The sequence below is a fragment of the Microcebus murinus genome, chromosome 15 (genome assembly GCF_040939455.1).
Source record: "Microcebus murinus isolate Inina chromosome 15, M.murinus_Inina_mat1.0, whole genome shotgun sequence".
Classification (NCBI taxonomy): domain Eukaryota; kingdom Metazoa; phylum Chordata; class Mammalia; order Primates; family Cheirogaleidae; genus Microcebus; species Microcebus murinus.
Window position 1 is genome coordinate 1,315,821 of NC_134118.1, and position 9,528 is coordinate 1,325,348.

Genomic DNA, 9,528 nt, shown 5'->3' on the forward strand with positions numbered 1-9,528 from the left:
GACCTAGGGGCTTCCAGCCACCAGCCAATCATTAGCAGACAGAAGATATCAGGATGCTAAGGATTTCAGGAATGGTGTGCTGGGAAGGAGGTTGAAGGCCACATACACAGTCACAGAATGACTTGATGAAAGAGGAGTTTTAGTTCTGTAGGGCCAGGTAGGATGGGTCCTAGGGGGGAAGGCTGAGAGCTGGGATCCAGGTAGGACCCTGTGGAAATCACCTCAGTGGGGTTGGGAGGCTGAGACATGAACACGGAGAGGAAGGCACAGGTATGCAGGCCATTTAGAAGGAAAGCACACTAGAACTCCATAACCAAATCTATGCAGGGATGAACAAGGAGAAAAGGATCCAAAACATGGGTGAGGTTTGTCCGGCAGGAAGACTGGCAAGAGGAAAAGGCCCTTCTGTGGTCTGAGTATTCACAAGTCTCTCATCCTGTAGGTTCTTGTCTCAGTCTGTTCTCCGTTGCTTGTAACCCAATATCTGAAACTGGGAACCTTATAAAGAAAAGAAATCTGTCTTACACTTAGAGAAGCTGAGGAGTCCAAGGTGGAGCTGAAGGCCGTCTGCGAGGGCCTTCTGGCTGGGGGGACCCGGGAGAGTCCGAGGTGGCCCAGGGCATCGCGTGGTGGGGCTGAGCTGCTGGCTCTGGTCTCTCGTCCTCTTCTCACAAAGCGCAGTCCACCGCCATAGCACACTGACCAGGCAGTGGACGAGCCGCCCATCGGCCAGGGCCCTCGCGGCCCAGCCACCGCTCAGGGTCCCGCCGCACCGGGGGGAGGTTTCCGCACGAGCTGTGGAGGGACTCGCACTCAAGCCACAGCAGCTCGTCCACGCCCGCTCCACCTGGGTGGCGCCGCCCTCATCCTCGGCGACTCCCAGGCCCGTGTGGGCCGTGGGCACCCTCACCAGCATCATCAGGAGCCTCTGGTGCTCTCTAACCTGCATCCTTCCTCCTGAGCGCGGTGTCCGTCTGCCGGGGCTGCTGTGACAAAGGACCACAGAAGGGGCCTGCACAGCGTCGTTCACCTCCTCACAGCTCTGGAGGCTGGAAATGGAGAGCCCAGCTGCGGCAGGTTGGCTCCTCCGAGGCTTCTCTCCTTGGCTTTCCAATTGCCGTCTCCTCGCCCGCACGTGGCGTGCGGGTGGTCCCCGCCGTCTGCTGCTGAGTCCTCACCGCTTCTTGTGAGGACCGTCACCTCCGCTGAGGGCCCACCTGCATGACCTCGTTTTGCTGTATGACCTCTTACAGGCCTTGTCTCCAAACACAGCCAACTCTGAGGTGCCAGGGCTAAGCCTCTAACATATGCATGTCGAGGGGAACACAATTCCGTCCATAGGAAGAAAACCCTGTGAAGGTGACAGCTTTCCGAGCATCCCGTGTCCTCCTTGGTCCCTCCCTGCCAGACACACCCTGTGCTCCCCCACACCTGGTCGCCAAGCACTGGATCCCACTGTCTTTTCATGAACACAGTGCCTTCATCTTCCATCTCTGGCCCCTCTTTTACGAGGCTCACAGAGGCGTCCCCAAGGCTTGGCGGGTGGTGAGCTTGTGTGACCTGCCCCTCTGAGGGTGCGCAGAGCACTTCTCCTTTCCCCGGAGGGCAGCGTGGCCGCTGGCACACAGCTAAGTGCTCAGCTCCCTGCGCTCCAGGACCAGCCCCGGCCCAGGCCCGAGGCCTGCAGCCTTCCCGCCCAGACCGTGATGCCCCGACAGCAGCTGTGCTGAAGCTCAGGCTGCAGTCCATGCCCCACAATCAGCTGTGAAATGTGTCTTTCCACAGTTTTTTAATTGAGAGATTTTTTAAATTACATGACAGGCATCACATATGTTTTCTCTGTTATTGTTCTGCAATATCTTACCATTTGTGCTCCATGGCCTTCCGTCGTAAACTAGGATGGAATTTCCATGGAAGTTTTGAAAGAGGAGGGGGATAAAGGAAGTGAGCAACCAAGTGACTACTTACTCTGTGAGGACAGGGACTGTGTGTCCTGGTCACCCACATGAACCCCATGCTCATCTAGTGAAAGGTCAGTAGCTATGTGTGGATTGTTGAAGGGTGTGTGTGGAGATAGTAAGTAAGCACTTGCATAAGACAGAGATTAACAATTGCACAAGACAAAAATTAATTATCATCTGTAGCTGAAGTCTACCTCTCTGGGTATTTTTTAAGGCAGGATATACTGGAGGTTTTGGTCCTCTACAGTTGAGCCTAATTTAGGTCTCTGAAAACTCACACAGACAAAGCCATGGCCTTACCATATATATAGCCAGAGCCAGAGCCGTAGACATGAACACATGCATAGCCATAGCCGTAGACATACCCATGGACATAAACATAGACAAAGTCATAGCTATCACCTTAGACTTAGCCAAGACATAATCATAAAAATAGACAGAGACATACCATAGCTTTACCATAGATATAGCTATCTATCTATCTTACCATGGATACAGCGAGAGACGTAGATGTAAACACAGCCATAACCATAGCTATCACCATTGACATAGCCGTAGGCATAAACATAGACATACACATAGGTATCACCATGGACTTAGCCAAGCCACAGCCATAAACATCAACATAGCCATAACCATAGCTATAGCCATAGACATAGCCATAGGAGCAAACATAGATATAGACATAGACGTCACCGTAGACTTAGCCAAGCCATAGGCATAGATGTAGATACAGCCATGCCATAACCATGGACAGAGCCATACACACAGACACAGCCAAAACTCTATCCATAGACACAGACATACACACACTCATATCAATAGTCCTTTGTCTTCCACAGGTGCTATTTAAATAAAAGAAATACGGAAATGGAACATTCTACTCACTAATGGTATTTTTGTCACATTTCCAACATCTCCCCCCCCCCCCCCCCGCCCCGTGTGTGTGCACCATGACATCACAGTGCCCTGGGTGCTGGCTGGGAAGTAGTGACTGTCGTCTTCACCACCCAGATGGTCCAGCACACGTTATCCTGGATTCTGGAAGACGTATTTGGTACTGTGGCCACTTCATTGGTTCATGTTGTGGGAGGAATTAAGACATTCATGGAATAACGCTGAAAAAATCTCAGTCATCATGTATATGGCATTGGATTGGGTTTCAGAACATTTTCTCCTTGATGTTGCTTTTGTATCTGAATGTGCATCACCGATGCAGAAATCTATTCCTCACAGCCACTTATCTCAAACCGCGTCTGACTCTGTTAGGCACTCCAATTTGGCCAGTCTTGGCTATGACCCAGGATGTGCAGCCTTTGCAACTCACAGCTGGGTAAAACATTCCAACTTTTAACCACTTTGGGACCAACATGGGCTGTAGTCAATAGCCACAGATGGACGCGCACAGCGACTGTAGCCGACAGCCGTGACAGGAAGGCGCACAGCCGAGCGTCGACTGTAGCCGACAGCCGTGATATGACTTTTCTAATTTTTCATTTATCAAAATAAAATTGCGAACATTTAAAAATAACGCAATGAAGACATAGATGTCTGTGTCACCTGTTCTGATTTACACTACAAGTAAAGCTGCCTGTGAAGTGAAACAAGCTGTCAGCGCTCTCAAGCTTCCTCGTCACACGAGAGCAAAGCGGCGCGTCGTGAGAGCGGCACGGACCGCCGTGGGGACTGCGGGCGCCGCCGTGGGCGCGGCACAGACCGCCGTGGGGACTGCGGGCGCCGCTGTGGGCGCGGCGTCGCCGCCGGTGTGCGCGGTCCCGAAGTGGTTAAAGGAGTTCTTCATGAGGGCTTTATTGGTGGTGTTGATGACATGGGGGATTCTTTGGTCTCACACACATTCTTATGATGCTTTTCTTTAGTATTCAATGCTTTATGTTTTTGTCACCAACTTAAATAATTATTTTACAACCATTTAGTGATGTATAATTCTGAAAGAAACCTCTTGCCACTTTTTCCTTCCTTTCCAAAGAATCAGGTCTCCATTGCAGCAGATCATCTCTCTGTCTGTGGCAACCTTGCATTCAAAGATCTGGTCGCTGACTTCACAGCGGCAGCCAGGAAAGAAAACTTTCTCTTATCACAATGAAACAGCCACAAAAGCCTGTGATGGTGTGAGACAGGATTTTAGGCATGGATCTTAAATCCTCTACTTGGGTCAGAACAAGTGCCTTAGCCCTTAGCCGAGAGTAGGTTGTTGTGAGTTTGGCTTTGCTTTCTGCTTGGAAGGAGCAGAAGAAAGTTGGGAAATAAATGATAGAATTAAGAAAGGGGAAAATGAGATAAGATGGAAAAGAAAAACATAGATCCTTTATCTGAAGATAAAGGAAGAACAATAATCTAGGAGATAACATATTATAAAATGTTAAGAAGGCTGTGTGTGAGACTTGTGAGGTGTTGATAAGGGCTGGAAGACCCTGAGGCAGAAGTAGCTCAACTTCTGTCAGTAGGACAGCTGTGGTGAGTAAGGCTTGATGAATACAAGGGTGAAACTTCCCAGAAAAAACAACTACGAAAAGCTCCTCAGAAGCCACACCAAGGCATGTACGTATTGCTCTTCTAATTCTATTCATTCCAGGGATAAATGCCCATGCGAGAGATTCTCAACCGCAGCACTTCTGACATTTTGAGCCAGCTAATTCTTTGTTGTGGAGGCTGTCCTGTGTAGTGTAGGATATTTAGAAACGTCCGGTCTCCTCCCATCACTGAGGACAGTGAGCAGCCCCACAGGGGTGGCAATCAGAAGTGTCTCCAGACATCACCAACTGTGAGCCAACACCCTCACACAGCAGCAGCCGGCAGCCGCTGCTGCAGGACAAGGCGTGGGGCTGGGAGCAGACCCAGGACGGGAATTCCTGTTCTTCTCAGTCGCGTCGCTGTGTAGGACACCTGGCGGTAGGGGTGAGAAATACATCAAGAGCTTGCCTTGATGGGAATGAGTTTTAACTTGGCTTTCGCCAGCTCTCCTTCCTCATCTTCCCATCGCCCCTCCCCACTACTCGCATTCTTTCCTCTTCCGCTGAGCCTGCTCCAGTGGCTGTGTGGGTCCTCCAGGTCCAATTCATTTACCTTGACAATCACCCCTTTGATTCCACATGGAGGGGGAGGGTGGGCTGTCCTGTCCTGTCGTGAAAGGCTCCTTTCGGTTCCCTGTGATCTCCCTAGGTGTATATGAATAGATTGCAAAACTCAGGTATAAACAAGAGGCTTAGACAATAGGCAGACTCATTAGTGAACCTTTGAAGTGTGCAAACAAGGCCATGGCAGACGCCTCTTCTTTTCCTCTCTCCCTCCCTCTTTCTTCCCATCCTTCATTCCAAGTGCCAGTGGTGGGAACTGGCAAGGCAATGAAAGCAAAGGATGGCATCAGGAAAGAAATGAGCCTTTACCCGAGATGTGGAGGAGGCTGCCTATGTGTCCTCTGCTCTCTGGGCAAGGAGCCCAGGGAGGCAGCCTGCACCATGCCTGTGCTCTTGGCCTGAGGCTGGGGGAGGCACGCGGAGAACAGACCTGGAGCTGCTGTGGGAGGCCGAGTGCTGGTGCAGGGGCGTGGGAGACAGGCAGTCTAGGAGGAAGATCAGCCTTTGACATAAAACTATTGCCTGAGGCGTCGGAGGGGAAAACTCTTCTCTATTCCAACCTTCTTTTAATACACGGGTGAGAAAAGTCCATTTACGACCTCCAGCCCCTACCTTTCCACCCGATAGCTGGGAACCTGCCCCTGCTCCCGGCCAGGCGTGCCCTGCAGGGGACTAGGACCTGCTATCACCTCAGGGACTCCCAACTTTGTGCCATTGCTCTGGAGAAGAAAACAGCCTAAAAGTGCATTTTGATATTGAAAAAATGCGTGGAGGCTGCTTCTTTGACCTTACCTTATTGAACGTGGGAAGGCAGGTGGTCACTGGAAAAGAGGTAAGACCAATGTGGGGACAAATGCACCTCAAGAATTCTGTCGTCACCTGGAGAAGAATGCAGTATTCCTAAAACAACACCGTGACAGCTTTGACAATCAAAGGTAAAGTAGGAGAACTTCCAGAGACCTCACGGCGAGACTGTAGCATCTAGGCAGATCCCTCTTCATGAAGGTCTTCGGGAGGCCACATCTGAAGTGTCTTCACGTCTTCATGCCCTGCACTTTGCAGAGCAGGTGTTCTTGCTAGAGGAGAGCAGACCTTTCGCCAGTCCCAGGGAGGCCTTGAGTAAGCGACCCACTTGGGCCCCTCAACAAGTCACTGCCGTCCACCGCCCTAGCGTGCTCGCCTGGTGGCTGGGAGGTGGAGTGCTGCACAGACGCCGCGCCCGCCTGTGGCTCTGGCAGCGCCAGGGACGCAGCCGCAGCCGCACGCAGAATGAGCGCGAGGTCAGCGCCGGTCCACGCCCCCTGGAGCTGCGGGGGAGCCTGTTCTCAAACTGCAATGTGCATTGCACTCATCTAGGGAGTTTTTCAAAGTACTGATGCCTTGGTTCTGACCCCAGAGATCCTTTTTTTTTAAAGTTGGTTTGGGTGTGGCCTGAAAAATCTGGATATTTTAAATCTCCTCATATAATGACATTGTGCAACTCAGCTTGTAAACCTGCTCTTGGGTCCGTCAGCACCTGCTGCCACATCCCGCTGTAAGGGGCTACCCACAGCAGTGAACCCATGGTGACTTGATTGCTTTCTGCAATGTAGACATGCAGGCTCAAGGGCAGAGCCAGCAATTTAAAAAATTAAAAGGTAGGCTGCCACCCATCTCAACCTGATGTCCACTCCCGTAATGCCCGGGAGTCAGGTACGATGCGCAGAAAGCAAACCCCAGGTCCCAGCACCGGGACACCCGACAACACAGAATCAGTCTCCCCAGCTTTTGCCAGTTGCCTCCTCTTCCTGAAGTGAATAATGGGAGGTTCAGATTGCTTCTTGAAGTGTTCTAAATGCTAGGTTTTGGCAAGGCGCACCTGCCATTTGTCATCAGAAAATGCTAGTCTTGCTAGCATTAGATTAAAAATCTCCTGGCTGTTTGTTTCTGGTTTTTTGGTTTGTTGTTTGTTTTAAGCAAGATGGAGATTTTTTTAATGCCTGTTCTTAACCTCCTGTGTGTCTGGGACATGCGGATGCCTTCAAAAAGCCCGTGTCTCATCACTGTGGTATGTGTGCTGCTTAAAAATACGCTCTGCAGTATGTTCATACCTGTCCGTGTATCCTGCAAGCCCTTTACATACAGGTCTGAATGGCATAAATAGAATAAGGTTGAAGAAGAGTCATGTTTGCCTGTCATAACTTATACTGGGTTTCCTCCCAACTCTCCCAGTCTGTGACTCCAAATCCAAGGAAGCGGACGCGGTGGGGTGAGCTCCCCGCGCGAGCCTGGCTGCGTTTCCCACAGCAGTGCGGTCCGCAGCCCGGGAGCATCGCGTGGCGACCATCTTGTGCAACGCCTCTTGGCTTACGTAATATAATGTCAAAGTGCTTCCCAGGATGAGCCAGTTGAGCAGGGCACGCAAGGGAGGTAAGACTGAGAGCCTGTGGAACCCTGGGGCACTGTCAGTCGGAAGGTACAATGGTGCAGCTGCCGTGGAAACAGCGTGGCGCATGACAGAAATGAAACATGGCATTGCCGTGCGGCCGGCCTCGCCACCGCCGGGCGCACACCCGAGAATTGGCAGCTAGGCCTTAAACAGATGCGTGCACACCATGCCCACTGGAGCATCGTCACAATGGCGAAAAGGCGGCAACAGCCCACGCAGCCATCAGTGGATGAGTGGGCGAGCAGAACGCGCTTATACACAGTGGAATATTATTCCGCCTTAAGAAGGAAGGAAATTCTGACACAGGCTACAACATGGGTAAACTTGGAGGGCATTATGTTAAGTGAAATAAGCCAGACACAAAAAATGAATACTTTATGATTCCACTCACAGGAGGTTCCCAGAGTAGTCAAAATCAGAGACAGAAAATAGAATGGGGGCTGCTTGAGGCTAAGGGGAGGAGGAATGGGAAGTTACTGGGCAAAAGGTACGGAGTTTCAGTTTTGCAAGATGAAAAAGTTCTGCAATTGGATGGTGGCGATGGCTACACAACAATATGAATATACTTAATTCCACTGAACTGTACACTTCAAAATGGTTAAGATGGTAAATTTATGATATGTGTATTTTGCCACAATTAAAAAACTGAAAACGTATGTATCCTATACAGGCTTCTATGTGTCCTATAGAAAAAACAACACAAAATCTGCTCAGTGCAACTGAGAGTCACTCTTGTATAATGCAGAAGAGTCGCTTCGAGAGTTCCAGGATGGACACCGCGCTGCCTGCAGGTGGAGATCGGCAGGGGAGGCTGGCTGGGTGGAGCCCGGCAGGGGAGGCTGGCTGGTGGAGCCTGGCAGGGGAGGCTGGCTGGGTGGAGCCCGGCAGGGGAGGCTGGCTGGGTGGAGCCCGGCAGGGGAGGCTGGCTGGGTGGAGCCAGGCAGAGGAGGCTGGCTGGTGGAGCCTGGCAGGGGAGGCTGGCTGGGTGGAGGCTGGCAGGGGAGGCTGGCAGGGGAGGCTGACTGGGTGGAGGCTGGCAGGGGAGGCTGGCTGGTGGAGCCTTGCAGGGAAGGCTGGCTGGGTGGAGGCTGGCAGGGGAGGCTGGCTGGGTGGAGGCTGGCAGGGGAGGCTGGCTGCAGAGGCGAGAAGGACCTATGACTGGGTCAGAACAGAAAGAACTCCAATTTCTTTGTGATGCCTTAGGGGATGAGTATTGGATAAACTATTAATGGTTTCTCTTCCTTAGTTTTTCCACTTTACTGTCACTGGAGAAACACTTCTTGTTCCCAAGAGAACCCAGATGCACAAAAGACACAGAGGTTCGCTGTGGTTCCAGGAAGGCCGCTGTGTGGTGAGAAGGGCAGGAGAGAATTGAAGACACCACAGCAGTTTGAATAGTTGTCTTTTTATTCTGAAATAATTTCAAACTTACAGAAAAGTTGTAAAAGTGGTACAAAGAACTCCATATACCTTTTATCTACTTTCTTCAATTGTTAATTTACCACACTTGCTGTATCATTTTTCTCTTTTATAAATCTATATACACACACATACACTTTTGACCCCTAAACACATATTTCCTAAAGGCAGAGTGTTTTCTATAAACACAGTGCAACCACACAAATCAAGACATTAACAACAATGTGAATGTACTTAACACTACCAAACTGTACACTTAGAAAGGATTAAGATGGCACATTTTATGTTATGCATTTTAACTGCAACAAAAATGTTAATAAAAAGGAAAAACATTAACATTAATATAGTACTATCCTCTAATTCCCTGACCCTGTTCAACTCTATTCACCCCAATAATATTCTTGAGAGTGTGGGATTGAAAAGAAACTTCCCCTTTGCCCCGGAAGGTTCGCTGAAATATCAATGCACAATAAGGTAGATTGATAAGAGAAAGATCTTACAAATTTATTTGCCAAGCATATGGGTAGAATCACAGAGTGATTACACAATATACTGATGGGGTCCGGAAGTTTATAGACCCTCATTTTAGGGGGGGAGAAGGACATGAGGAATATAGGTAATTCTG

The 9,528-nt window shown here is 50.2% G+C and overlaps 1 long non-coding RNA gene across 1 annotated transcript; it reads left to right on the plus strand.

Moving 5' to 3' along the window:
* The first annotated feature begins 4,708 nt into the window (after positions 1-4,708).
* On the plus strand, positions 4,709-9,230 carry LOC142876388 (uncharacterized). Its single transcript, XR_012923287.1, has 4 exons — positions 4,709-4,877; positions 7,268-7,465; positions 8,155-8,275; positions 8,731-9,230. It is a non-coding gene; the product is annotated as an uncharacterized LOC142876388 (long non-coding RNA).
* Positions 9,231-9,528: the final 298 nt, after the last annotated feature.